Source organism: Triticum aestivum, chromosome 5D, assembly GCF_018294505.1.
Source record: "Triticum aestivum cultivar Chinese Spring chromosome 5D, IWGSC CS RefSeq v2.1, whole genome shotgun sequence".
Classification (NCBI taxonomy): Eukaryota; Viridiplantae; Streptophyta; class Magnoliopsida; order Poales; family Poaceae; genus Triticum; species Triticum aestivum.
The window spans coordinates 531,261,338-531,288,820 of record NC_057808.1 but is presented as its reverse complement, the minus strand read 5'-3'; the positions used below and the strand labels follow the sequence as shown (position 1 = coordinate 531,288,820).

At 45.3% G+C, this 27,483-nt stretch overlaps 1 pseudogene; it reads right to left on the bottom strand.

The window, feature by feature from the left end:
- Positions 1-1,221: 1,221 nt before the first annotated feature.
- The window catches only part of LOC123121120 (cytochrome P450 711A1-like), a 41,142-nt pseudogene continuing 14,880 nt past the window's right edge, over positions 1,222-27,483 (bottom strand).

Below are 27,483 nucleotides of genomic sequence, written 5' to 3'. Positions count from 1 at the left end.
ACTAGAGTTCCTTTGAACGCTAATCTATCATCCCCTGCTATGATGCTTTGAATCTTACGATTGGATGATTGGTTCAAGCATAACACCAGGATGAGAAAGTAGTGAAGTGCAGATGAGAATGGTGTGAACTTCAAATATTGTGTTGCTACCACTATTTTTCGATTGCATGTTCATTCCCAAATCCTCAAAACAACAAGCAAACAGTGACAACCATGGATTTCACAATCATACTACAAAACAGATTCTGTAAGATTTACGTTTTTTCTACATGGTGCATTACAGGTCTATTAAGATTTAAGACCTAGTCTCACAAAACAAGATTTAAGACCTTATCTTCTTATTGAAGTTACATTCTTGGTGTTCATGTCTTTATAGCTACTTTTACGATACACAATATATATAGGTGTAAGTACTTCTTTGACTCTAGTTAGCTCAATTTACCCGGTTCATACTAGGTCCTCCAAAATACCAGGGTTGGCATTGTGCTCAGTGCATTGCGCTCAACTGGCCTATATAGTCAAACGTGTCGCCCACGCCATGCGACACAAGCAATGGAACTAGAAAAAACATAATTGGATTGAAGTCGACATTCGTGTTCATGCGTCACTTTTCCACAAGTGCAGCGACAACCATTGCGAGGATGTTGAGGACAAGTCCAGTGCAAATGTGTTGGAGCCAGGAGAGGTCACATGAGTTCTTCGGGATTGGCCTGGCTGGCGACACCACGAGATACTCGTACATGAAACCGGCGTGAACTATCAAGACATGGACGAAACTGGGTATATATGTAAAAGGGTACATCTCGAAGATGGAGTTGACATCCAAGTTCGAGTAGCCGATCAGCAGGATGGCGAAAGTTCTCTACTAGTCGTAGGCCTAGAAAAGTCCAGTGTTGAACCAGAAGGGCAAGAGCTTCACCAGACTTTTCACATCTTCCACCTCTATGACCTTCGATGCCCATGCAGGGGTGTCAACAAAGATGGTGGTTTTGTCGAGCCACCTGCACACAGTAGTAAAGCTCGTAAGAAAATGACTACGTGTTAGACTGAAACAGTGAACAAGAAAATGTAATAGAAAAAAAGTCAATTTTACTGCCCTGAACAAAGTGTGTGGTTCACTTTACCCCTGGTCTATTTTTCTGCTTCTTCTAGCCCCCAAACAAACCCAAACCAGACAAAACACCCCCTGGCTGGTTTGTCTCCACCCGCTGCTGATGTGACACTAGTCAACAGCGGTTTTGACCTTGGTGGGCCCCCTTGTCAGGTGGGGCTGGGAAAGAGATGTGAACTCGCCGGGCTCCGGGAACTGCGCCGCGTCCCTTGCCAACACCCGCAACGCCAGCCACAGCCACGTGCCCTTCAGGAGCGTGTGGCCCCGACCTCCACCCGCCACAACGTCTCCCTCGCGATCAGCGGCGACACCGTGTAGAACCGCCTCCTTTATCAACTGGACGAGGTAGGGGAAGTTGCGTTGGAGATCGTCGGCCGTCGACGGTGCGGCGCCGGACTGGTCGACCTAGGCAAGAAGCTTGGCCTCGACCTCCGGGTGGCCAGCGACGAGGTACACGACGGAGGCTAGCGTGAAGGACGTGGTGGCCGACCCGGCGGGGAGGTGCTCGTAGGTGAGCGCGCCCACGTACTCCGACATCAGCAGCGCCCTCATCTTGTTGTCGCCGCCATCCCGGGCATTGAGCAGCGCCGACAGGAAGTCCCTCTGCCCTCTCCTCCTGTCTTGGTCATGCTCCTTGCTCTCCACGATCTCCTTAAAGGAAATATGCCCTAGAGACAATAATAAAGTTTTCATTTTATATTTCCTTATTCATGATAAAGGTTTATTATTCATGCTAGAATTGTATTGCTCGGAAACTTAAATACATGTGTGAATACATAAACAAATACCGTGTCCCTAGTACGTCTCTACTAGACTAGCTCGTTGATCAAAGATGGTTAAGGTTTCCTAACCATAGACATGTGTTGTCATTTGATAGCGAGATCATGTCATTAGGAGAATGATGTGATGGACAAGACCCATCCATTAGCTTAGCATATTGATCGTTCAGTTTATTGCTACTGCTTTCTTCATGTCAAATACATATTCCATCGACTATGAGATTATGCAACTCCCGGATACCGGAGGAATACCTTGTGTGCTATCAAAGTCACAACGTAACTGGGTGATCATAAAGATGCTCTACATGTATCTGTGAAAGTGTTTGTTGAGTTGGCATATATCGAGATTAGGATTTGTTACTCCGAGTATCGAAGAGGTATCTCTGGGCCCTCTCGGTAATACACATCATAAGCTTGCAAGCAAATTGCTAAGGATTTAGTTACGAGATGATGTATTACGAAACGAGTAAAGAGACTTGCCAGTAACGAGATTGAACTAGGTATGAAGATACCGACGATCGAATCTCGGGCAAGTAACATACCGACAGACAAAGGGAATTACGCATGTTGTCATAAGGTTTGACCGATAAATATCTTCGTAGAATATGTAGGAGCCTTCCGCTATTGGTTATTGACCAGAGATGTGTCTCGGTCATGTCTACATAGTTCTCGAACTTGTAGGGTCCGCACGCTTAACGTGCATTGATGATATAGTGTTATATGAGTTATATGATTTGGTGACCGAATGTTGTTTGTAGTCCTGGATGAGATCAAGGACATGACGAGGAGTCTCGAAATGGTCGAGAGGTAAAGATTGATATATAGGACGATGGTATTCGGACACCATCAGAGTTTCGGAGTGCACCGGGTAGTCATCAGGTCACTGGAAGGGGTTCCGGCACCCCCGGTAAGTTATGGGCCTAATGGGCCGAAGGGGGGGACATACCAGCCCACTAGGGGGCTTGCGCGCCCCTCTCCTTGGCTGGCCGGCCCTAGGGGAAGGAAAGGAGAGGGATGGCCCCTCCTGTCTTTCCCTCCTCGTGAGAGGAAGGAAAGGGGGGCGCCTCCTCCCCCTGCCTTCCTCCCGCACTCAAATAAGGAAGGGGCGCGGCTTGGGGAAGACCCCAAGTAGGATTAGACCCTACTTGGGGTGCCCCTTGGCCTCTGCCCTCTCCCCCACCTATATATTTGTGGGAGGGGGGCGCCACACATAACCACGACAATTGTTTAGCCGTGTGCGGCGCCCCCCTCCACCGTTTACACCCTCGGTCATATTTTTGTAGTGCTTAGGCGAAGCCCTGCGGAGATAGCATCACAACGTATCTATAATTTATGAAGTATTCATGCTGTTATATTATCATAGTTGGATGTTTTACAAACAATTTATAGCAACTTTATATCATTTTTTGGGACTAACCTATTGACCCAGTGCCCAGTGCCAGTTGCCGTTTTTTGCTTGTTTTTTACATCGCAGGAAATCAATATCAAACGAAGTCCAAACACTGTGAAACATTTTGTGGATTTTTTATGGACCAGAAGACATCCAGTGCACCAGAGAAGCACCTACTGGGTGCCCCGAGGGGGGCACAACCCACCAGGGCGCGCCTGGGGGGACAGGCGCGCCCAGGTGGGTTGTGCCCACCTCGGTGGCCTCCCGCACCCCCTCTTTGCCCTAAAAATCACCAAATATTCCCAAAATCCTCGGGGTAACCCTAGATGAGAAGTTCCGCCGCCGCAAGCCTCTGTAGCCACCGAAAACCAATCTAGACCCCATTCCGGCACTCCGCCGGAGGGGGAGATCATCACCGGTGGCCATCTTCATCATCCCGGCGGCCACCACGATGAGGAGGGAGTAGTCCACCCTCGGGGCAAAGGGTTTGTACCAGTAGCTATGTGTTTAATCTCTCTCTCTCTCGTGTTCTTGAGATGTCCCGATCTTGATGTATCGTGGGCTTTGTTAATATAGTCGGATCATATGGTGTTTTCCCCTCTCTATCTTGTGATGAATTGAGTTTTCCCTTTGAGAATACTTTTTTGGATTTGAGAACACTTGATATATGTCTTGCAAATGAATACTCATGGTGACAATGGGGTATCATATTGATTCACTTGATATATATTTTGGCACTCAACTCGCGGATTCCCGAGGTGACATTGGGGTAATCTACGCATAGGGGTTGATGCACGTTCTTTTCTTTGTTTCTCCGATTGAAATCTTGGGGCACTCTTTGAGGTTCATTATGTTGGATTGAGTATTATGAATCTGAATTTGCTTTGGTGTTATTTTAGTATGAACTCTAGGATAGATCGAATGGAAAGAATAGCTTTGTGTTATTTTAGTACGAACTCTTGAATAGATCGAATGGAAATAATAGCTTTGAGGTGGTTTCGTACCCTACAAACAATTTCTTCTTATGTTCTCCACTAGATAGGAACTTTGGAGTGATTCTTCATCGCACTTTGAGGGATGGTTATATGATCCAATTTTATTAGCACCGTTGAGAGATTGCACTAGCGAAAGTACGAACCCTAGGCCTTGTTTTCAAGCATTGCAATACCGTTTGTGCTCCGTTTTATTGATTGCTACCTTGCTGTTTTTATTTATTCAGATTATAAAAATATATTTCTACCATCCATATTATACTTTTATCACCATCTCTTCACCAAACTAGTGCACCTATACAAATTGCCATTGTATTGGGTGTGTTGGGGACACAAGAGACTCTTTGTTATTTGGTTGCAGGGTTGTTTGAGAGACACCATCTTCATCCTACGCCTCCCACGGATTGATAAACCTTAGGTCATCCACTTGAGGGAAAATTGCTACTGTCCTACAAAACTCTACGCTTGGAGGCCCAACACGAATCTACAAGAATAAAGTTGCATAGTAGACATCAAGCTCTTTTCTGGCGCCGTTGCCGGGGAGGTTAGGTAAGCGGCACTCACATCCCGTCAACGAAGCTCTTTTCTAGCGTCGTTGCTGGGGAGGTGACTGCATGAAGGTATATCTTTAGATCTTGCAATTGAATATTTTAGTTTCTTGTTGTATCACTAGTTTGGTCCGTAAAAGAAAACTACATAAAAATGGATTTGAGGTTGCATCATATTATTGATCATCTTTAAAATATCTTTTTGAAAATGATGGATCGGAAAATTGTGCTCAATTGTTAGAAGAAGAAGTCAATAAAATATTTGGCACAAAATATTTGAATTATGAGCATGATTGCAATGTTGTTAGTATGAATTCTTTGAATATCCAAAATGCTAATGATGATTGCACAAGTCATGATGCAAATGTTTCTTATAAGCATGTCAATTTATGCGGAGTGAATTGGGAGTGCAAATGCACACCAAAAAGGGAAGATAGATTTTGTAAGAGGCATAAATATTTAGAAACGAAGAAGTTGCAAGAGAGGCTAGATGATTGTGCTGAAAGATTTAATTTTTTTTCGCCATCCTTGTGAACTTTGCAATGAATGTGGTCATTTAAATCTCCAATGCAAATTGTTTCATGATCAAATCATGTCCAAAAATTGTGATAACTTGATTACCCTTGAGCATCATAAAGAGCTTAGTCTTCTCTTGGGGTATGAAGAAATGAAATGTATAACTAATGGTATTCCAAAATTTAATCTCACAAGATTTCTTGATTTTGATCTAGAGGAAATCTATATGTTTTGTGCGGTAAATTGCATTGAGAATCCTTATATTGCCAACTATCTAAAGACAAGAAAACAAATAGAATATGAAGAGAGTACTAATGAAAGGGAAAATATTTCCCAATACCCTCCTAGTGTTTATTATGATGAATCAGGTAACGAGGACGACCATCCTATCCAATCAATCTCTTCAACAAGAAGCTTGAAAAAATTAATTAAACTCACACATGATGTGGTGAAGAAGAAGAAAAGAAGAAAGAATAGAGGTAAAATGGTATCTTTCCCAATTAATGTTGCTCCTATTATTGTTGTGCCTCACGAAAATGAATCAAAAATAATTTGTGGAAGATGATGCACTTGATGATGATATTGCTTCTATGTCTTATGGCACAATGTACGAGAGCACTATTGATGATGATTTTGTTATTCCTATTGCTTATTGTGATGATTATGATTGGGAAGATAATGATACTTCTTATAATCTTGGAAATCTTTTTGGCATCAACTTGGGAAATCATGATGATAGCAATTGTTATACCGTTGGTGCTATTCATGCTGTTAATGATGAGAGTGATTATGCTTATGGTGTGCCAAGCCACAACCTTGGGGATGCTATGTTTGATGAAGCTGATATTTTTAGTCCCCCAAGATTTGATGTGCAAATTTGTTATAATTATTGCATGCCTCCTATTTATGATGATTATAATGATGAAAGTAGATTCGGAGAGGTCATGACTTTATTTAATGATGAATCCACCATTTTGGATGAGGCTTTAATTGACTATGATAACAAAGTTGCTATCTATGATGATTATGGTGATGACATGTATGCAATAAATAATAATGATAACCATGAAACTTGTCATCATGATTTTAATTTTCACTCTCATGATAGTTATTTTGTTGAGTTTGCTCCCACTACTATTGATGAGAAGAAATTTGCTGATGTGGTGAGTAATAAGTTTTCTATGCTTTTGTGTCATGAAAAGAATTCTTTATGTGATGATTATATTGTTGAATTTCTTCATGATGCTACTGAAAATTATTATGAGGGAGGAACTTATGCTTGTAGGAATTGCAATAATATCAAGTTTCCTCTCTATGTGTTGAAAATTTTGAAGTTATGCTTGTTTTGCCTTCCTATGCTAGGTGATTCTTGTTCCCATAAGTTGTTTGCTCACAAAATCCCTATGCATAGGAAGTGGGTTAGGCTTAAATGTGCTACTCATATGCTTCATGATGCTCTCTTTGTATTTCAATCATTATCTTTTATGCGAGCATCATTGAAATCATCATGCCTAGCTTAGAAGGCATTAAAGAAAAGCGCTTGTTGGGAGACAACCCAACACTTTTACCTCCTGTTTTTGTGTGTTAACATGATTAAGCTACCGTAGTAATCATGTTTATTGCTTTTCTTTTAATAAGGTGCCAAGTAAAACCTTTGGGATAGTGTGGATGATAGTTGACTTGAATCTGTGCAAAAACAGAAACTTTTGCACTCAGTCCAGGAATTTTGAAAATTCACTGGAATGTGATTTTGATCTGACTTTTTTACAGTTGATACATATACAAATTATTTACGTTTTCCTAATTTTTCAGAATTTTTGGAGTAGCATAAGTATGGTTGGAGTATAAATTACTTCAGACTGTTTTGTTTTTGACAGATTCTATTTTCAATGCATAGTTTGCTTGTTTCCTAGTTTCTATGGCTTATATTGCTTAATATAAATTGTGGAAATGATATGCTACAGTAGGCATTGTGTGGAAAAAATTATGCATCTTGTCTTTGACAGTACCAAAGTGAAATGGTTTGCTCTTTATCATACTAACCTATCTCACGAAGTTCCGTTAAGTTTTGTGTGATTGAAGTTTTCAAGTTTTTAGTGAGATGTCGATATGAGGAGAATAAGGAGTGACAAGACCCTAAGCTTGGGGATGCCGAAGGCACCCCAAGGTAATATTCAAGGAAGATCCAAGCAACTAAGCTTGGGGATGCCCGGAAGGCATCCCCTCTTTCGTCTCCAACATTATCGGTAACCTCACTTGGAGCTACATTTTTATTCGTCACATGATATGTGTTTTGCTTGGAGCGTCATTTTCTTTTTTTAGGATTTTCTTGCTGTTATTTAGAATAATTTTTTGCATTTTTATTTTCAAAAAGTGGCAAGGATAGCCTTTACCATGCTTATTTTGCAAGTATATGAGTTCTGTTTCAAAACAGAAAGTTTGTCACTGTTGTAAAAATTCCCAAGAAAAGTCAGAATGTGATAAAATGTTGAAACATTTTGCACAGTAAGCTGTGATAAATTTTATACATTGTGGTAAATTTTCATAATTTTTGGAGTTAGGGAAGTATGATGAATCTTGCATTCTTTACAAACTGTACTGTTTTGGCAGATTGCTATTATGGTTGCATTGTTTGCATTTGTTTGCTTGTTTAATTATTCTATTTGAGGATAGGAGTATTAAATATGCAGAGACATTTAGTATACAATGTCAAATAATAATTTTAGTGATTTGCTACAGTAGAGAATGATAAGGTTTTGCATTGATTTATACTAACTTATCTCACGAGTTCTTGTTGAGTTTTGTGTGGATGAAGTTTTTGAGATTAGGGAAACCGAGATATAAAAGGAATTAAGGAAACACAAAATTTCAAGCTTGGGGATGCCCAAGGCATCCCAAGATAATATTTCAAGAAGTCTCAAGCATCTAAGCTTGGGGATGCCCGGTAGGCATCCCACCTTTCTTCATCAACAATTATCGGTTAGTATCGGTTGATCCTAAGTTTTTGCTTCTTCACATGAGATATGCTATTCTTGAAATATCATTTTATTTTGTTTTCCTTGCTGTTTGAATAAAATACTTAGATCTGAAGGTTTATAAATAAGAGAGAGTCCACAATTAGCTACCTATTTACTTAACTACTCGCTTGATCTTCACTTATATCTTTTTGGAGTAGCTTGTCATTTACTCTTGGGCTTCACTTATATCCTATGAGTAAATTGTTGAATGAACTGAATATCATGAAGTTGAAATTGTATGTTCATATCATGCCTAGTGGTAGCTTCACATTGGGTTTCGAAAGTGAAATCTTTTGAAGCTTGAGAATCACAATATTGGTCATACAAGCAATTCCTGAATGATTACTACACTACAAAAAAATACACTTCCGTGCTGATACGTGTTTGTCACAGTAGGTCGCGTTTTTTGTCATGCATGTACATCCATGACAAATTTATGACAGAATCAAGATAGTCATACCTGTGCTGTCGTAGAAGTGTTCCATGACATTACCAAAATTATCATCACGGAAGTGTCCACTTCCATGACGATAAATCGCGCGTCACAGAAGTGCTGTCGTCACGGGTGACCGACACGTGGCATCCACCATAACGGAACGCCGTTAAGCTATCGGGTCGGGTTTTGGATCCGATAACCCGTTAACAGCCCCGACCAATGGGGATTTTCCACGTGTAAAATCATCATTGGCTAGAGGAAACACGTGTCGGCTCATCGTTGGGACAGATGTCATCCACTCACTGGACAGAAGGCGCCTATGATACGTCGACACGTGGCACGGCCCAACAGTGGCCCATTCCTGTGAAAAGGCCGGCCCGTTTGACTTGGTCAAAAGCTGGCGGGCCGGCCCATGGAAAGCCTGTTAACGGCATGTTCGCATATAGCCCATTTACAGACCGCTAACCCAAGGCCCGTTACGCCCTATCCGAATTAGGCCCAGTAGCGTCATCTGGGCCATCCAATATGATTCCAGCCCGTTTTCACTTCTGGCCCATGTATAGCCCATGACGTCTTTCGGCCCATATGAGGCCCTTTGTAACTCTTGGCCCATTAGCGGCCTGTGCTGAAACTGGCCCGTAATGAACAGTGTTTTACTTTACACCCATTAACGGCCCGTGGTGAAACTGGCCCGTAATGAACAGTGTATCACTTTATACCCATTAACGGCCCGTTATTCCGTTGGGCCTTTTCCAGCCCAAGTTAACTTTCGGCCTTCTGAGGGCCCATTTATTCTTGGGCTCATTTGCAGCATTCGGTTACTTACGGCCCGTTACTGTCATTTTCTGCTTGTGGGCCAAATTCAGCCCGTCGTTACAGTCGGCCCATTTGTGGACCGTTAGTCTGTTGGGCCATTTTCATAGCATCACCAAATACGGCCTATTAACGGCCCGTTATGGTCAGCCCATAAAACGTACGGTTTCCATTAAAGGCCCGTACAAGACCCATAAATGAGTCGGCGGCCCATGGATCCTACGAGACGTAGAAGGCCCATGGATCCTAAAAGACGTAGAAGGCCCATGGATCCTACGAGACATACAAGGCCCATGTATCCTACGAGACGTAGAAGGACAATGGATCCTACGAGACATAGAAGGCCCATGGATCCTACGAGACGTAGAAGGCCCATGGATCCGACGGCCCGTGAAGGGCCATGGTCGGGCGAGTTGGCCCCCGTTTGAACGATATAGCATATTCAAAGAATTATCCTACTCAATACTATGACCTATAAAAAGCATACACTATACAACAAAGAGATCAAGGCATAGAAAGGTAGAATAATCCTACACTATACAATAAAGAAATTACAGCCGATTATACCCACTGGGCATTATGGTTCGGCACAGGTGATAATAAAGCATACACAAACAGCAAATTACATACACTGGGCAAATACAGCTCATACATCATGGACGCGCATCAACTTAACTCCATTTGAACTATAATCTCTTCAGAAAATAGGATTGGCCGGATTCAGATAGCACAAATTTCAGTCTACAAAATCTCCAATTCCTTCATGGTTATCTCAGTGTCTTGTTTAATTTTTTTGACTCCTGCATCTAATACCGGCATGTCCAGTCTCAACTTGTTGATTATACGTAGACAATCGTGTACACGTTGTCTTGCCACCTCTAGTTGATGCTCGAGAACATCAACACATTCCAATTCCAATCCATAATCATTCGATAACGGCCATGCCGCACTGCTCGCAGATCTTTGTGTTGATGTCACTTCATCCTGAAATGTTTCTGTAAGTACACATGACTAGGGCAAAAATATAGTTACAATAGTGATGCGAACAAGACACTATTTTGTACTACATGACTAACAATAATGTTACACGTCACTTTCAAAAAAAATGTTACACGTCATGAAGCATAAGCAGGTGATATTTTAAAAATTATAAAAAAGATAGTCTGTGCAGCCTGCATACAGAAATCCCTCTTAGCTCACCAGAGGAGCATGATGTTGGGGCCCAATCGTAAACACAGACAAGTTACAAATTTAGACAGCACGTTGCGTATAAGTAAGCAAGCAGTTGGCCATTCTGTGCCTCAATTAAAGTCTTAGGGAGCATAATGAACAGCAGAGGGTTTCATACAAACATACTACAGCAGGCAAAACTATGCAATCATTAGCGTAGTATAAACTAGATTGTGAGCCTCATGCAATAATAGTTGGTTAATAGACTTCAAAGCTTCAGGCACACTTCGGCAGAGTAATTAAATGGTAAGGCCTTTAATTATGTCAACTAATAGTGATACAAGTACCGAACATCAGGCATGATTATTTGGGCATCTCATTAACTGAGGACAAATAAAGCAATTGAAAAGAGAAAATTAACTATGCCTGAAACAAACAAGGAATTGAACTGTTGAGTTGCATACAGTGACTTACCTTAGCAGGTTGAAGAGGCTCAGCGCAGCTCCTACTTCTCTTGCAAGGCTCCTTCCTAACATCTTGTACTTGGAAATCCTCAATCTTATCTTCATTGCACCCCCTCTGCAAGGTGACACAAACTAGTTACTCGTCTCCTTGGAAGATAAATATGCATACTTTCCAGTCTGTGAACACAAAAGGATGAGATTATAACAAAACAACACCACATAATGAACATGCCGCATCTCTTGAACTTGCACACAATGAAATGAGCATTTACTATGTCTGCACTATGTAAAAACTAGGCATACCTTCGAACTGGATCTCCAGGTACTCTTGGAGAGCCTACTGTAGTGTACAGCCAAACCTTTATGTCACCTATGAGTTAGACAAGGCCCCACTACAGCAGCCCTTAGTGTTTAAATCGTTGACAAGCTCTGTTAGAGTGTTAGGTCAAGAACAACAAGTAATCAAAGCAAACAGTCCTAGTATGGCTGGCTGATGCAAACAAGCAATTGAACAGATGTGTGAGCAAATCTTACATATCAAGAAAAGAAGCAAAGAAGGAGGCTTAAAGACCATCACTTGACTGACCAGATTTAAGGGGCATTTAAACATCATGTGCAACGTATGAACTAACATAAACATTGCATATTCCAGATTCTACAATGGAATGCACATGTATTAGGTTATGCCATGTATGATGATGCCTAAATGTACAGATAGCAGGCAGGAGTGATTCATCATTGCACGCACAATTGAATTGCAGGTTAAGGGCCAGTTCGATTCCGCCTTTTCAGGGCATATTGTCAAAATAAGCCATAAAAGATGTAAAGAAGTCATTTTTGAGTTATGGGCTTGGGCTTAACTAATTTCGCTTTGGAGGGGGGTGTTTCGGGTAGAACCTCACTAAAAATTGAAGGGAAGGGGAATAGTGAAATGACTCTGTTGTCTGCCTATATTACACTCAAAATGCAACTGCTGACGCCCGTGTCACACCTGACCCTCAAGTAAAAACAAACACGCAAGCATTCATTGCCCTGCCCGCTTGCATCTCCTCTCCCCTTTCCCTCTACCTCGATCCCCTGCCTGCAGCACTAGGGTTCCTCCAGCGAGCCGTCGCCACTGGTCCCATCTGGCCTGGTCCTCGACGATGCTATGTCCAGCTAGGCTACATGTCCGGCGGGTAGGGGCAAATCTCCCTGGCTGCTCCTCCCTCTGGTGCCGCCCCTCATTCTCATGGTCTCCAGCAGCTGCTCCACTGTGGTTCGTCCAACACACTACTCCGGCTGGCGCTACACAACTACGGCTGATGCCAGACTGCGGCAGAAGGCACCTTATTCCCCTCCCCTCCTCCCAGGCCATGGCCTTGAGGTGCTGTTGAAGGATGAGCTCATCCAACAAGGTGAGGATCTCCTCTGATTTTTGCCAAATTTTCATTCTGATCCACTATACGATGAATTGCTATGAGCTGCTTCTGCTGCTGCTATATGATGCATTGCTATGAGCTGCTCCTACTGCTGCTATATGATGAATTGCTATGAGCTGCTGCTGTTGTATGATGAGTTGCTATGAGCTGCTGCTGCTATATGATGAATTGCTATGAGCTGCTGCTGCTGCTATATGATGAGTTGCTACAAGCTGCTCCTGCTGCTACTATATGATGAATTGCTATGAGTTGCTCCTACTGCTCCTATATGATGAATTGCTATGAGCTGCTCCTGCTGCTGCTATATGATGAATTGCTATGAGCTGCTGCTGGTATATGATGAATTGCAGACTGCTGCTGCTGTATGATGAGTTGCTATGAGCTGCTTCTGCTGCTATATGATGCTTTCAGGTGGTGCTGCTATACGATAATAACTAGCCACTTGGACCATCGAATTTCAATAAATAATTGTTCTTCATTTAAATGTGGGTCATGCGTTCTTCGTTTAAATTAGGCAATGGGATCTCTATGGAAAACATTAACCAAAGTAGATTGTGCCAAGTAGATGGTATCTTTGTATTTGCATTTTGAGCAAATAGTGATGGTCTGTTTTCCTATCATATTAATTACTGCACTGGGTTCAATTTGTGATGTTTGCAAGTCAAATTAATTTCCATATGGGCAGCAAAATGAAAAAAATATAATGCAATCTAGACTTTCCACTGATCATACCAAAGATAAGCTGAAAACGCAATGAAAAGAACTGGTTGGCTTATTACATGGAGCTTATATTCACAGGTGCTTATTTTCTTAGGATAACTCGTAATAACTGTCCCTAAGAAACTTGGCTAATAGAACTGGCATACAAATAACATGTCACGATGATTGCAATGGAGGAGTGACGTACCATAGCACACTGTATAGGCTCACCGCTGCCTCTCCTTTTTTTGCGATGTTCCATGAAATTGCCACATACATCTTGTACTTTTTCATTGTGTAACCCTATCTGCAAGTTGACACGGCTAATTTCAGACATCTCTACATGATACTACATTGCATATCCCTTGCGCATATTTAAACCACCAATTAACGATTGTGTGCGTACCATAAACTAGCCATGACTCTGTATGCTGGACTAGCAGGCACTCTAAGGGAGCCTAATGTAGTGCACTGGAATTCCTACATGCCACCTATGATTTTGTGTAATGTACTGCCCCTGTTCCTAAATATATGTCTTTGTAGAGATTCCAGTATGGACCACATACAGATGTATATAGATGCATTTTCGAGTGTAGATTCACTCATTTTGCTCCGTATGTAGCCTATAGTGGAATCTCTAGAAAGACTTATATTTAGGAACGGAGGTACGAGGTAGTATCATGTATGACATCTACATATCTAATTTAGCAGCCAGTAGTAGAAATCATTGTCTGCACAAAGGGATTACTGGTCGAAAATCCTAGCAAAGCACGCTGGCAGGCACAGAACAATACAAGAGAGAGAGACGCGCTTACAAGATCATAGCAATGCCTCAGTCCAGGATCTTGGTTGGCCAAGCTGTTAGATCCAGAAGAAACATCGTCCTTGTAGTTTTTGCCAGCTGCATAACAGGTAACAGCGACCGGTTAGTATATTTGAAGTACATCGGGCAGGTGATGCTGGACGGGTTTAAAGGTGACAAGTACCTAGGCCGTGGCGGGTGCTTGGCATCTCTCCAGACGGTGGGAATCAGGTTAGAAACGTCGAGGGTGATGACGCTGCGCTGGCTGTCGGGGTCCGGTAAGGAGATCTAGAACCGTCGAGTAGGGTGTTTGTGGAGCGGCTCCGGTAGGGTGGACTACGGTGTGGGCGAAGCGGATCTGTGGCCGTGGACGAGGGCGTAGGTGAAGCTGCTCCAGTGGTTGGGTTAAGGATGGTGTCGACGACGCGGATCTGCGGCCGTGGACGGGGCGTCAGAAGCTGCTCCGGTGGTTGGGTTAAGGATGGTGTCGACGATGCGGATCTGCGGCCGTGGACGGGGCGTCAGAAGCTGCTCCGGTGGTTGGGTTAAGGGTGGTGTCGACGATGCGGATCTGCGGCCATGGACGGGGCGTCAGAAGCTGCTCCGGTAGGTTGGATGAGGGTGCGAGGAAGCGGATCTGAGGCCGTGGACTTGTGAGTTGGCAAAGCGGCCCAGGTAGGGTTGAGAATGGTATAGGCGAAGCTACTCCGGTAGGGTTGACGATGGTGTCGGCGAAGCGGCTCCGGTAGGGTTGAGGAAGGTGTCGGCGAAGCGGCTCCGGTAGGGTTGAGGAAGGTGTCGGCGAAGAGGATCAGAGGCCGTCGACGGGGGAGTCGGTGGGGCGGCTCCGGGGGTGTGGACGAAGTGTCTCCGGTGGGGAGTACGAATGAGCCCCTGCAGATGCGGCGGTTGACGACAGTACCGGCGAAGAAGATCCGGCGCCGTGGACAAGGCCGGCACTGAATGGGCTGTGGTACAGTGGTGGATGAGCAGTCTACTTGTTTCTAGGGGAGGTGGGAGGGGTAGATGCGGCCGCAGAAGTAGATGCGGCGAGGTGGACGCTGCTGGCAGTGAATGGGCTATGGTACGCCGGTGGATGAGCAGTCTAGGGTTTCGAGAGGAGAGGGGAGGAAGGGCGATGAAGTACGGACGACGTGATGTAAGATGCTCTGGTGCTGTGGAGTTAGTCGTTTCTGCGGGAGGGGGAGAGGAAATGGGGGTGCCATGTAGTGGGGGAACCGGAAGTTACCAAAGCAGCCCCGACCTATCATGTAGATGAGGGCGGTATTGTAACTGTTGGTCTCCGTGCACCAAGGACAAAAGGGGGATTTCGCATGCTAAAGACTAAGGTGGCGGAAATTTTAGAAGGAGGCGGGAGATTTTGCCGCCCGCGGGATCGTTCGTATCCAGTTTCAACTAATTTTGGACCGTGCTAGCGGGAAGGTCATGCTAGACTGTGTACACGGGGCACGCGTCAGCAGTTAATAACTGGTGTGAAGTCCACCCCAGAAAAAAGACAATAACTCGGGATGATGCGCCGATAACTTGGACGTTCACACGGGCGCGGCCAATCGTACGGGTGTAGTGGCGCGTTCACAAAAAAAGGGATCAAACGCTCAGCCTATGTATTTCTCGTGTAAATAGATAATTTAGTGCCATTGGTTATTTACTTTAAACATAATGCATTGACGTGTTAGTGTAGAGGCGCACAAAAAGAAATGGATATTGTAGTCAGCTACTTAAAAGTGTTACCTCATATGATTACATAGCCTCCATTTCATAAATTGCGTACCCGTTGAATTCATATATGAATATTACATATATTACTTCAAAATAGAAACTTAAATCATCCAAGACTAATGAATTTGAATGCAAGAGTAACAATGGTGCATGTACATGATAGCTACATTGGTTGTTTGAAGAAACATCACTGTAACTTTGGCATGCACAACTGAAAAGGTTTATTTAAATAGAAAAAAATGTGATATGTGAGTGTCCAATCTTTATAGCGTTGAATCGATATTGTACCTTTGGCCACGATACGAAGTAGATATTGACTTATGTTCAAGCGATGCACGTCCACGATCGCTAGATAGTGATACGTGAATGAATTGTGCAATCTCTCTCACACGCATACATATCTCATTTCCCTGTGGGCATCGGAATCACACACGCGCACTTCGTGTATTTCTCTCCCTCCGTCAGGGTTAAATTCGTCTTTCTACCCCGTCCTACAAGTCTCTCACACAGAAACACACACGCTCTCTATGTCTAACACGCCCACCCCTTTAATTCCGCCCACCCACAGCCACTAATGTCTCAAAGTATAATAATGTCTCTCACACATATGCTATCTACCTATCCCTTAATATAGCTAGATATGTGTCACACAAACTCCTTCTCCCTACTAGCAAGATGCCCATGCGTTGCACGGAACATCAAGATGCATTTGTATGAGAAGTTTATCTTGTGGGAGAAAAGGATGAACGAGGGAATGCCTTATTTGCAAATGCGGAGAGGGGTGTGGGTATCTTTTTGCAAAATTGCCATAGTTTCCTTCCTGTCCGTCGGATATAAATCGGATGGCCTATATTGCAGGATGGCAGGAACACCATCATCACCAACTCTGTTTTTTATAAGCCCCCCCCACACACACCCACACTTCCCAACACCGAAGGAGTAGGGTGACACCTCGATCTTGATACTAATCTATCGACTGGCTTCTCTCTCAAACATACACACACAAACACTACCCGGCACCGAAGGAGTAGGGTGGCACATCGATCTTGATAATAATCTATCTACTCCTCTTTCAAACACACACACACACACACACACTCGCTAGTTGTGCCTCTGTGCCTACCGCGCACACTCTCGATACGTCTTTCTCTCCCTCCCCCCCCCCAACAATGACAGCAGAAGGGTGACAACTCGATCTGATCATAATCTGTCAATTGGTTTCTCTCTCAAACATTGTGTCTCGGTGCCTCGCTCGGTAGCCCCCTCGATATGTAGACTTCTCGCGCGCGCACAGCTGTAGTGACGATGACGCTGAACCCAGTGTGCCTTGTTTTTACCGGCCTCATGTGATAGTTTTCACCCTGTTTTCTGTTAATTAACAAGGCAACCTTTTCTTTGTTACTACTAGTGAATCTGAAATCATTCGGGGCAGACATAAAATATATCACTTCAACCCAATTATCGCAGCAACTATTTTAAAAGAAATTAGCTAGCTGCCCGTGCGTTGCACGGAACATCAAGATGCATTTGTATGAGTAGTTTATCTTGTGAGAGAAAAGGTTGAACGAGGGAAGGCCTTATTTGCGAACGTGGAGAGACGTGTGGGTATATTTTTGCAAAATTGCCATAGTTTCTTTCCTATCCGTTAGATATAAATCCGACGGCCTATATTGCAGGATGGCACGCACACCATCATCACCAACTCTGTTTTCTACTCCCTCCGTCCGAAAATACTTGTCATCAAAATGGATAAAAAGAGATGTATCTAAAACTAAAATACGTCTAGATACATTTCCTTTTATCCATTTTGATGACAAGTATTTCCGGACGGAGGGAGTATTTGTCTTTTTAGAGATTTCAACAAGTGACTATGACCGGACCTTACCAACATACTCAAAAAGTAGTCCATAATTTTGATGTTACCCTCTTTTCTTGGCGGTGCAGTGCCATCTGGATACCTCATAAATAAATCAAGGACAAATCTGACCCCTTCCTGAAAAGACATATGGAGCAAAATGAGTGAATCTACACTCTAAAATATGTCTACATACACATCCGTATGTGGTAGTCCATTTGAAATCTGAAAAAGACAAATATTTAGGAACGAATGGAGTATATATAAGAGTAGACATGGAGATATATCTCCAGCATGGTCTACAACAAAAATGTGCTGGGCTGGTTAGCGCCGGATGCTCGCAACGCGATGACATGAGTTCGAATTCTGTCTTTTAACTTTATATTTTTATATTATATATTACTCTACTTATTTAATATATACTTCTTTCGCTACTGTACTGACAGTGGAACCCACAGAGTACTTAGAATACAAGATTAAGGATGGACTTGTTTCTTTTTAACTTTCTGTACGAAGCTGTAGCCACCCTGCAAGTCACGTGTACACTGTACATGCAATTAACTTTTTATAGAGGGACAATCATACAGGCAATTAACTCAAATGGATTGGATGTCACTCTATTATTTCTAGCATAAAGAGCATCTCCAACGGCAGCCGGCAAATTTCCTCCCGCTTCCTTAAGCGGAGGACGACATCAAACGCCAGCGGCATACATTTTTACAACTCTAACCAACCAGATGAAATTCGTGCAAACACGGACTGATTTCATATAAGCATGAAGGATTTCGTATAAAAAAGCCGGATCTTCATATAAACATGATGGATTTCATTACATTTACATGAACTAAGAGGTGCCAATCCGGCTCTCTTGTATAATTAATACTCCCTCCGTCCGGAAATACTTGTCCTAGAAATGGATGTATCTAGACTTATTTTAGTTCTAAATGGCCGCCCACGGATCCCTTTGTCTTCCTCATGTCCGTCAGACACTTGCGGGGTCGACGAAGGTCCTCGGAAGAGACGAAGCAGCAAAGAAACCACCTGAATCCGCGGTCGTTGCCTCGGCGGTGGCCTTCATGGGTCCCAAGTGGCGGCGGCCTCCCGTGTTCTACTTCTCCTCGATGATGGCGGCGGACACGGAGAAGCTGGCCACCGACTCGTCGCTCTCCACGCACCCGGCTTCTGTCTCTGCCTGCATGGCGCTGCCGCAGGCACGGGAGGCGCGCCCACAGACACGGGAGGCGCAGCCACCGCAGACACTGGTGGCGCGGTACGACGCGGCAGCGACGGCGCCCGTACCGGCGTGGAGCAACTCGCCACTCCTCATCGAGCTGAACTGGAGCGGCGAGTTGCTGAACCACGCGCCTGCTTGGGGCGGCAACTGGCTCCGTTGGGCCAAGCGAGGTTGGTGAAGCACAGAGTGGCCTGGCCCGTATCCGTAGGGCTCGGCGGGCCACCCAGCCGGGTAATATGCCGGAGAACGGCTCATCGGAAGCCATCGGAAGAGTGAAGAAAATGGTGAAGGAGGAGATGGGGGAGTGGCGGAGGGGTGCGATTCTTGCCCGCTGTCTGTCTGGCCTCGTGTAAATAGAGGGCGGACGGTAGGAGCTTGGCCGGCGTCTGGCCTCGTTTAAACTGAGGGCGGACGGGAGGAGCTCGGCCGGTGTTGCATTTAATTCCGGCCCGCTCATGAACGGACGTCTGGCAGGAGTAGGATTCTCGGTTTGCATGCGGGTTTAATGGAGGGGTTTAATGGAGGCCCCGGGCGTGTAGCGGGCGGCAGTACTATTTGATTTGACAGCAGTAATGAGCCGTCAAATCACAAAGGCCCTCGCCTCTCGTGAAACCGACCGAGCTAGACTGCCCCGCCCTCTAGCCTTTTAAAAAATGTATATACTCCACTTTTGTACAGTAATAGTATCGATGGATTGCACCATGGAGCAAAACTTGAAATTAAAAAAATGGCGGTACATATAGAGAGCGCTCATCGCCAAATTATGCATATAGTACTATTAAAAAGGCTTGTCACAATAATGGTGTCCAGCACAAGTGCACAACCCACCCCTCAAATAAAACTAAGCACCCTGGAATTCTTTGACAAAACTAAGCACCCTGAAATTCTTTGACAACTAAACTGCTGGCTATAAGATGTTGGCCATATATATTGTACGTATATAATGTGAAGAAACGAGTGGTAGTACTATACCAACTAAAAGATGAAATGTAAGAAATACTAGTATGTACGTACTGAAGAGTTAAAGTAACAAGAAGAAACATAACATAGTTCTGCTGGGTGCTCAGCACAACACACCCCTCAAATTAAATTAAGCACACCTGAAATTAAACTTTGTAACTATTCCGGTAGACACTGCATTAGAACCACCATGAGCAACGACACTGCCACCTTACTCGGAGTCCTCGTCCACGTCCTCGACTTCGTCCTTGTCCCTCTTCCTCTTGGCTGTTGCTCTTCATCCAACCCTTGTAGATATTGAAGCAAAGGTAGCCATCCATTGCAGCATAGTGGATGTGGTCTATATCTAGTACATTCCGCTGCCATGCATGATGATGAAACGTGTATGGAGGTTTCTCCAGTTTACCGTACGAAGGATGAACCATGGCTCCTGTCAGGGTCAGCATTGAAGGCTGACGAGAGGACACCAGCCGATTCTTCTGGAGGTCGAAGGTGTTGCCTACAACGAGGCCTATCCGACGCAGGACTTCTTAGTCGTTACCAAAGTCTACAGTAACGAATTTGACTAGGTTGCTCTCGAGGAAGTCCTTAAAATCCTGGCACTCAACGTCGGCATGGCATATGTGGTAGACCAAGCATAAGTCATGCACGCAAACCTGGATCACGGCGGGCTTCTTCCTCTCTTCATCCTTCAGATCCTTCTCTCGTCCCAGGACTGTGGTGTACTCAACATATAGCCCAGCGACCCACTCATCATCTGAGTCTTCGAACATGCGTCTGAAGCGAGAAAGGCATCCTTTCACCGTCGCGGAAGAACGGGTGTAGATGACGTCGAACTCATCGCCAGTGATGGTTCTAACCTTGTACTCACCACCGATCGGGGAGATTTGGGACGCCATGGATTTGGGAGGAGGGTTAGGATTTGTGGAACTGCCGTAATGTGAATGGACGGGACGACTAGGAGCAAATCACCGTAGTATTGAAGGATGTGCGGGGACGAGTAGGAGCGAACTGCCAGCGTGCGAACGGCAGGGTAGTGGCTTTCCATTCTCCCATGATACGGGCTTCCGAGAGCCCTTGGATCTGAGATCGAACGGTTGCATGGCGTGATTCTAGACCTATGGGTGAATATCCTATCCTGGAGGGTTATTCTGCAAATTTTCAGCAACTTAGCATGCGACCGTTTGATCTCAGATCTAAGGGCTGCCAGCAGCCCGCATCGTGGTCGCGCCTACCACGACCGTCACGTCGCTCGTGCGGTCGCGCCCTTGGAGATTTAACACGGTGCGTTAGGCTATCTGATGTTGGCATGTCATACATAGTCATCACTTAGTCACTCATACTACAACAAGGTTTTGGCTATAATGTTGGCTATAAGTGTTTTTTTACTTCTCTCTATCTCTTTCTTCGTACTCCCTCCGTCCCATAATATAAGAACGTTTTTGACACTAGTGTAGTGCCAAAAACGTTCTTATATTATGGGACACAGGGAGTACTAGTATTTATTGCATTTGCCAATGAGTGACCTCTTCCAATGAAATGGTGTTGCTAAGTTTGCTTCATTTAATTAGCTATATACTCAAAATTGTCTTTTCACCTAGGTACACGCGCTTAGCACCGTTTCTTCCTTGGGTCACCAAACTAGTCTCTCTCTTCTTGATTAACTTGCCACATCAGAATTTATGCCTATGTGGCAAGCTTAAGCACCTATAGGAGCAAGTACAATAGTGCGATTTACATGGCATTTTTGCATATGTGGAGGAAATAGAGGCAAGGAAAAAGTGGAGAAGTGGGCTCTCATGCAGGAGCCAGCCTCTACTACATGGTGGAGCATTGGGAGAGGCACCTGTATGGAGGTGGTCAGGAATCGGGAGACTCACGTCGGTCGTAGCGCCGCAGTTAAAATGATAATGGCAAGTCAAATCACGGGGCCCCACCTGTCCAACAGTAACTCGCTGTCGAATCACACAGCCCTACGTTTGCAGCAGCCTACTCCCTCGTCTTCTCGCGTCTCTGTCGAACCGACTAGGCGGAACTGCCCCGCCTACCGCGTAGGAAAAGCCCGCGCAGTATACTCCCTCCGTCTAGGTGACCAAGGTGGAGAGGAAAACGAGAGAACTTAATGTTTAGTATTTGCTAAGGCTGGTTGTAATGGTACTAGCCTTAGCAATTTTGATGAGGTGTCATAGAATTAAATGCAGAAAGAGAGAGAGAGTTGAGTACTATGTGTCATACATGGCAATAAATAAAGTACTACATGATACTAATATATGATACATGGCGCAGGAGTACTAAGTATTATTAATACAGTTTTGCTAGAACTCATCTAGATGAGATATAATTTGGTCTCATTCATCTTTTATAGCCATTGGATGTGATGCTATATAAGATGCGTGTGTGCTGACGTGGGTTGTATTTGTTCTTGTGCAACGAACTGACCACTGCATGTCATGTTTGATAGTCTCAAGTCATTAAAAGCATACAAGCCCCACATCTCTTCTTGGTTGATTCCTCTATTTATGTCAAAAAATAAGAAACAACGTGAGAGTTAATGCACCACGATGTGTTTACTATTTGGTTTTCGTAAGATGACTTAATACTCACCTAGACGGAGGGAGTATTCGATTTGACAGCGGGCGGCGCAGTTCCCGATACGGCTTTAATGCAGACGAGGGAGGGAGTAGCGGTTCCCGATATGTTGAACGGCCAATGCATCCTCCTTCAATTAATGCATGAGGGAAGTAATGGGAGGAGGTCCGGGAAAAGAGGCTGCACGATGTGAATGCAACGCAGTTTGCCCTCATATAAAGGCGCCCCTCCATTCCAATGCATCTACCACATCATACGCACCTAAGCATTTGCCTAAGCACCTACACTAAGCGCAAAAGAGCTCACTCCAGACCCATGGCGGCGATGCGCGTGAGTGGCCAGCAGCTGCACCAGATGGTCCACGACGCCGGCCTGCGGCATGGCGCCGAGGATCTTCTCCAGACGGTGTTGGAGACCGGCTGGTGGATGGCCGCCGTCGACGCCAACTACGACTCTCAGTTGGACCAGATGATCGTTGCCACTAGCAACAAGTTCACCGTCCTCAAGAAGCTCGCGGACGACATCGCCGTACTCCTCCAGCCCACGCACCCGGGTTCCTCATTGCCTGCCACCCTATTCAGCCTCCATGGCCGGAACCTCTTTCAAGCACTGGTGGCCCTGCGACTGCCCGCCGACGCCACGAAGAATGTCCACCTGGAAGTCGCGCTCGCCACGAGGTGCCTCGCCCTGCAAGAATTCGTCGACCTACACATCCACGTGTACGAGCAAATTGTGTACATAGGTATCTACAAGGCCAGTGAGGACTCTACGACGTTGGCCTTCCTCAACCGGCTGGAAGCCTTGGATGCCTTTGCTGAGAAGCACCTCGACCTCGCCACAAAAGCCGCCGCTCCTTAGCCGCCGGTCGGTGGCCCGGCGCACTAAGTTGAGGAGGAGGAGGTCGTACGTTCGTGGATCCATCTTTCTTCTTGCCTTCTGTAACCACCACTGTGATCGCATCATCGTGGCCTTAATTCTTATTGTGCTGTTGCATTCTCGTTCCAGTCAATACCGACATGTGCGATCCCTTTGCTTAATTATATGCATCACTATAACTAGTACTCCATCCGTCAATTTATAAGTTGTGCTTACCTTTTCCATCAACTTCGTGCAACGCGCGGGCATCTTGCTAGAAACACTAGAATATGTCTATATAATCCGTATGTGATAGTCCATTTGAAATATCAAAAAAGACAAATATTTAGGTACAGAGGGAGTAATATATTCGGAGTATATCAAAACAATAGTGATTTCTTTCAAGTTTGTGAACAAATACTACTATTCTACTACTTTGGATCCGTCGCAACGCACAGGCACATTGCTGGTAAAAGGAAAAGGCCTGCCGCGTTCGCGTCGCACCCCCATATGCCTGGGAATCGGGAGTACAACACGGCCCGTCCGGCACGACACATAGCTTAGGGAAGGCGTGTTGCCTAGCATTTTCACTTTCATGTGGGACCGCCGTTGAGCAAACCGACACCCCGCCCGCCGCCGGGTTGGAAAACAGAAATGAGGGGAAGATCTAGCTGTAGCACGGAAGCCAAGAAATTTGGTGTCAGACGGGGCTCGTTGATAGAGTAGGAGCATTCCGTACTAGTACTACTCCTACTAGTACCAAGTTTGTACTCCTAATACTATATTACTAGTATTACCACTATACAACTAGTAGGTACGTGCACGGCACAACATCGTAGGAACAAAAAACGGGAAGATCTTGTTTTGGGTGATTCCTATTTTTTTGAATCAACGTAGTATGAATAATATGATGTGGGGGGCACCCGTGAAGCTTATGTGGCTTGGTTGCATGGCTACGGAAGGTTAGAGAAAAATAAATAGATAATGTGTTTAGAGTGCACTTCACTAAATAGATATACTTTGGATCCATTGCAACGGACCGGCACATCTATATCTATACCCCCTATATAGTGTGTGAAAAACTTTGAAAGTTGGTCGTTGGATGAAGCCAATCCGACGGTACAAAGATGGCAAATCCGAGCACTACTGGCCGTTGGATATCATCCACCAGATTCTGCCACATGTATAATCTAGAAGACTCCATGGTTGAACTTAATTCATGACTAACTTTGCCACAACTAAGCTTAGGCAAAGTTATTAGTTCTTCAAAATGAGAGCCACAAGTTGGCAAGCCTAAGGGAATCTTGCCACATTTTTTGTGTGTATGTCATGTGGGGCCTTAGTGTGGCTTGCCTAAGGTGTGGCTTGAACCAAACACTCACCTAAGTTAATCAAACTTGCCTAACCTTACATCCCACCAGATTTTGCCACATGTTAGAATCCAGAAAGCTCCACATGTAGAAGCATAATGCACAAACCGCCAGAATCTCATGCGTGCAATGCACGTGTACCTTACTAGTACTAGTTGGTAGTAGTAAGAAACAAATTCCAGTTTTGGCACGAGCTCGTACTACGGGTGCACCACAAGGCCTGCCGCAGGAGTTACATTTCCCTCTCGGGGCCCACGGGACCGAACTTCAGTGGCTTAGTGCCCGGCCTATGAGTCAATGACATGCGGACCTTAAATGCGGCTAGCCCACATGTCATTCTCATGGTGGTGGCGTGGTTCGCGACTCACTCTTTCGAGATGAACCGACCGGTGGTGGCGTGGCCGTGGCGAGGGTGCCACAGCTAGGCGTCGGGGCGTTACGAGGCGTAGATGGCCACACCAACGGGTACTACCTGTAGTACATAAGTACTCCAGCTGAGGATTGATGCCCGGGACGAAATGTGTCACAGCCGCTAGATGAAAATTCGATGGTGCAGGAGTACGGATCAGAGCACAGCAGCGGTGCAGGCAAACCGCGTCCAATCGGGTGTGTCTGTGATAGAAAGTTGATGGTCGCCGCAGTTCAGCTGGCCCGCATGTCATGCACACAAAGTCAGAGGAGCGGTGGGGCCGAGAGGGATGAGGGGCACGTCGGGGGGGTGAGGATCCCCTGACGCGAACAATCCTACCATTCTGTCACTGACATGTGGGACCCATAAGCGTGGGTCCCACCTGTCAGCGAAGGAAAGGCAGGGCAAGGCAGTGATAGCCATGTCAGAGGATCCATGTCCACGTCGGGGGACGTCGTGCCGTGGGTTGGAGCGGCGTCGTGGGAATCGCGTGTGGGTGTGGCAGTGGTAGAAACAAGAAACGTGATGGTCGCCGTGGTTCAACTTCCATGGACAAGCTGTCATGTCTGCTGACACATGTATATCAAAACTAGAGTGTTTATATTTCAAGCACGTGAACAAGTATTATTCTACTACTTTGGATCCATTGCAACGCACGGGCCAGCACATTGGTAGTAGTAGTGTCCATCTCTATCTCTAGAGGCCTTCCCTCGTTCATCCTTTTCTCTCACAAGATAAACTACTCATACAAATGCATCTTGATGTTCCGTGGAACGCACGAGGATGTTTCCTTGGGGGTCTCTCCAGTGCGGCGTGGCCATAGTTGCAAGTTGACGCCCCTTGAGATGCCGACGTTGAGGGGCACTTGGATTTCCTCCGATGAGCAGCTAAGATGAGTTTGATCACGTAGTAAATGCATTCTAAAGACTACTTCCGTGTCCATTTTCTAATTCTCCCCCTGCCCACTGTTTCACAGGTTAGGCTCGTGCGAGTGGAGATTGGCTTGCATATGTACGGGAGGGTACCAACATCAATTTGCACAACATTTACAACGGTGACACCGTTCCCGTAGAACCTTTGTCCAACATTGGGATCGGCCATGCAATGGGCCACCGCATGTATTGGTACAATGGAACCACGGTGAGATTGAATAAGATAGCACGAACCTTGCACATGGCGGTCAAAGGCGGACCATGCTGTCTGCGGCCGATTTGTTGCCGTACGAGTAGGAAGACGTTGTGCTCCTTTCTAACCGCATCTTCGCGGTGACAAACCAGGGGACTTATTTTGTATGGGACACATCCTACGATATACTCCCTCTTTCCCAGTTTATTTGTTTTGAATCTTTTCGTTTTATAAGTTTCAAATTCAAATTCAGAGCTCCCCATCACATGTTGAGATTACAATGTCCATTAAATCGTTGCGTGCATGTATAGTAAAGAAACAAATCTCGAGTTTGGCACGAGTTCGTGCTGCGGGAGCACCACAAGCCCTGGCACAGGAGTTACATTTCCCTCTCAGGGCCGTCGGGACTGAGCTTCAGCGCCTTACTACACCTACCTTTGAGTCAATAACATGTGGACCCGATAGGTGACTGGTCCACATGTAATGCTCCCGTAGGCAGAGGGGCAGTGGGGCCAAGAGGGGTGAGCCGCAGGTCGGGGGACGTGTGGTTTCATGGGTTCGAGCGGCGTCGTGGGAATCGCGGGTAGCTGTGGTAGAAACTTGATGCTCGCCGCATTTTAGGTGGCCCAAATGTCATGCACACAAAGGCAGAGGGGCGGTGCGGCCGAGAGGGGTGAGGCGCACGTCGGGGGCGTGGTGCCGTGGGTTGGAGAGGCGTCGTGGGAATCGCGAGATGAAACGTGATGGTCGTCGTAGTTGAACTTCCATGGACAAGCTGTCATGTCTACGGACACATGCACTGCATACCGATCACTGGAAGGAGTAGCAGAGAAAGCTATACATGCGGATAAATAGTTCCTTATAGTCAAGCAGACCCACGCTAGTACTCTGTTCCAAATACATGCACACCATCGAAATAGTCCATCTATATCAATATACACCGAGAGGGAATATTTTTTTTACAAGAGATGAAATAGTTCATCCATCCATAATGCCCTCCTGCAGGTGCAGCCTTTTCTTCTTCTTCTTCTTCTTCTTCTTCTTCTTCTCCTTCTTCTTCTTCTTCTTCTCATTCTCTGTGGGAGACGGCTTCGCAACAAGCTCTTTGGACCTTGCAACTATCTCGAAACTCACACGGGCATCGAGGGCAGCATATTTTATCTGCTCGTACGTCAAGGGATAATTCTCC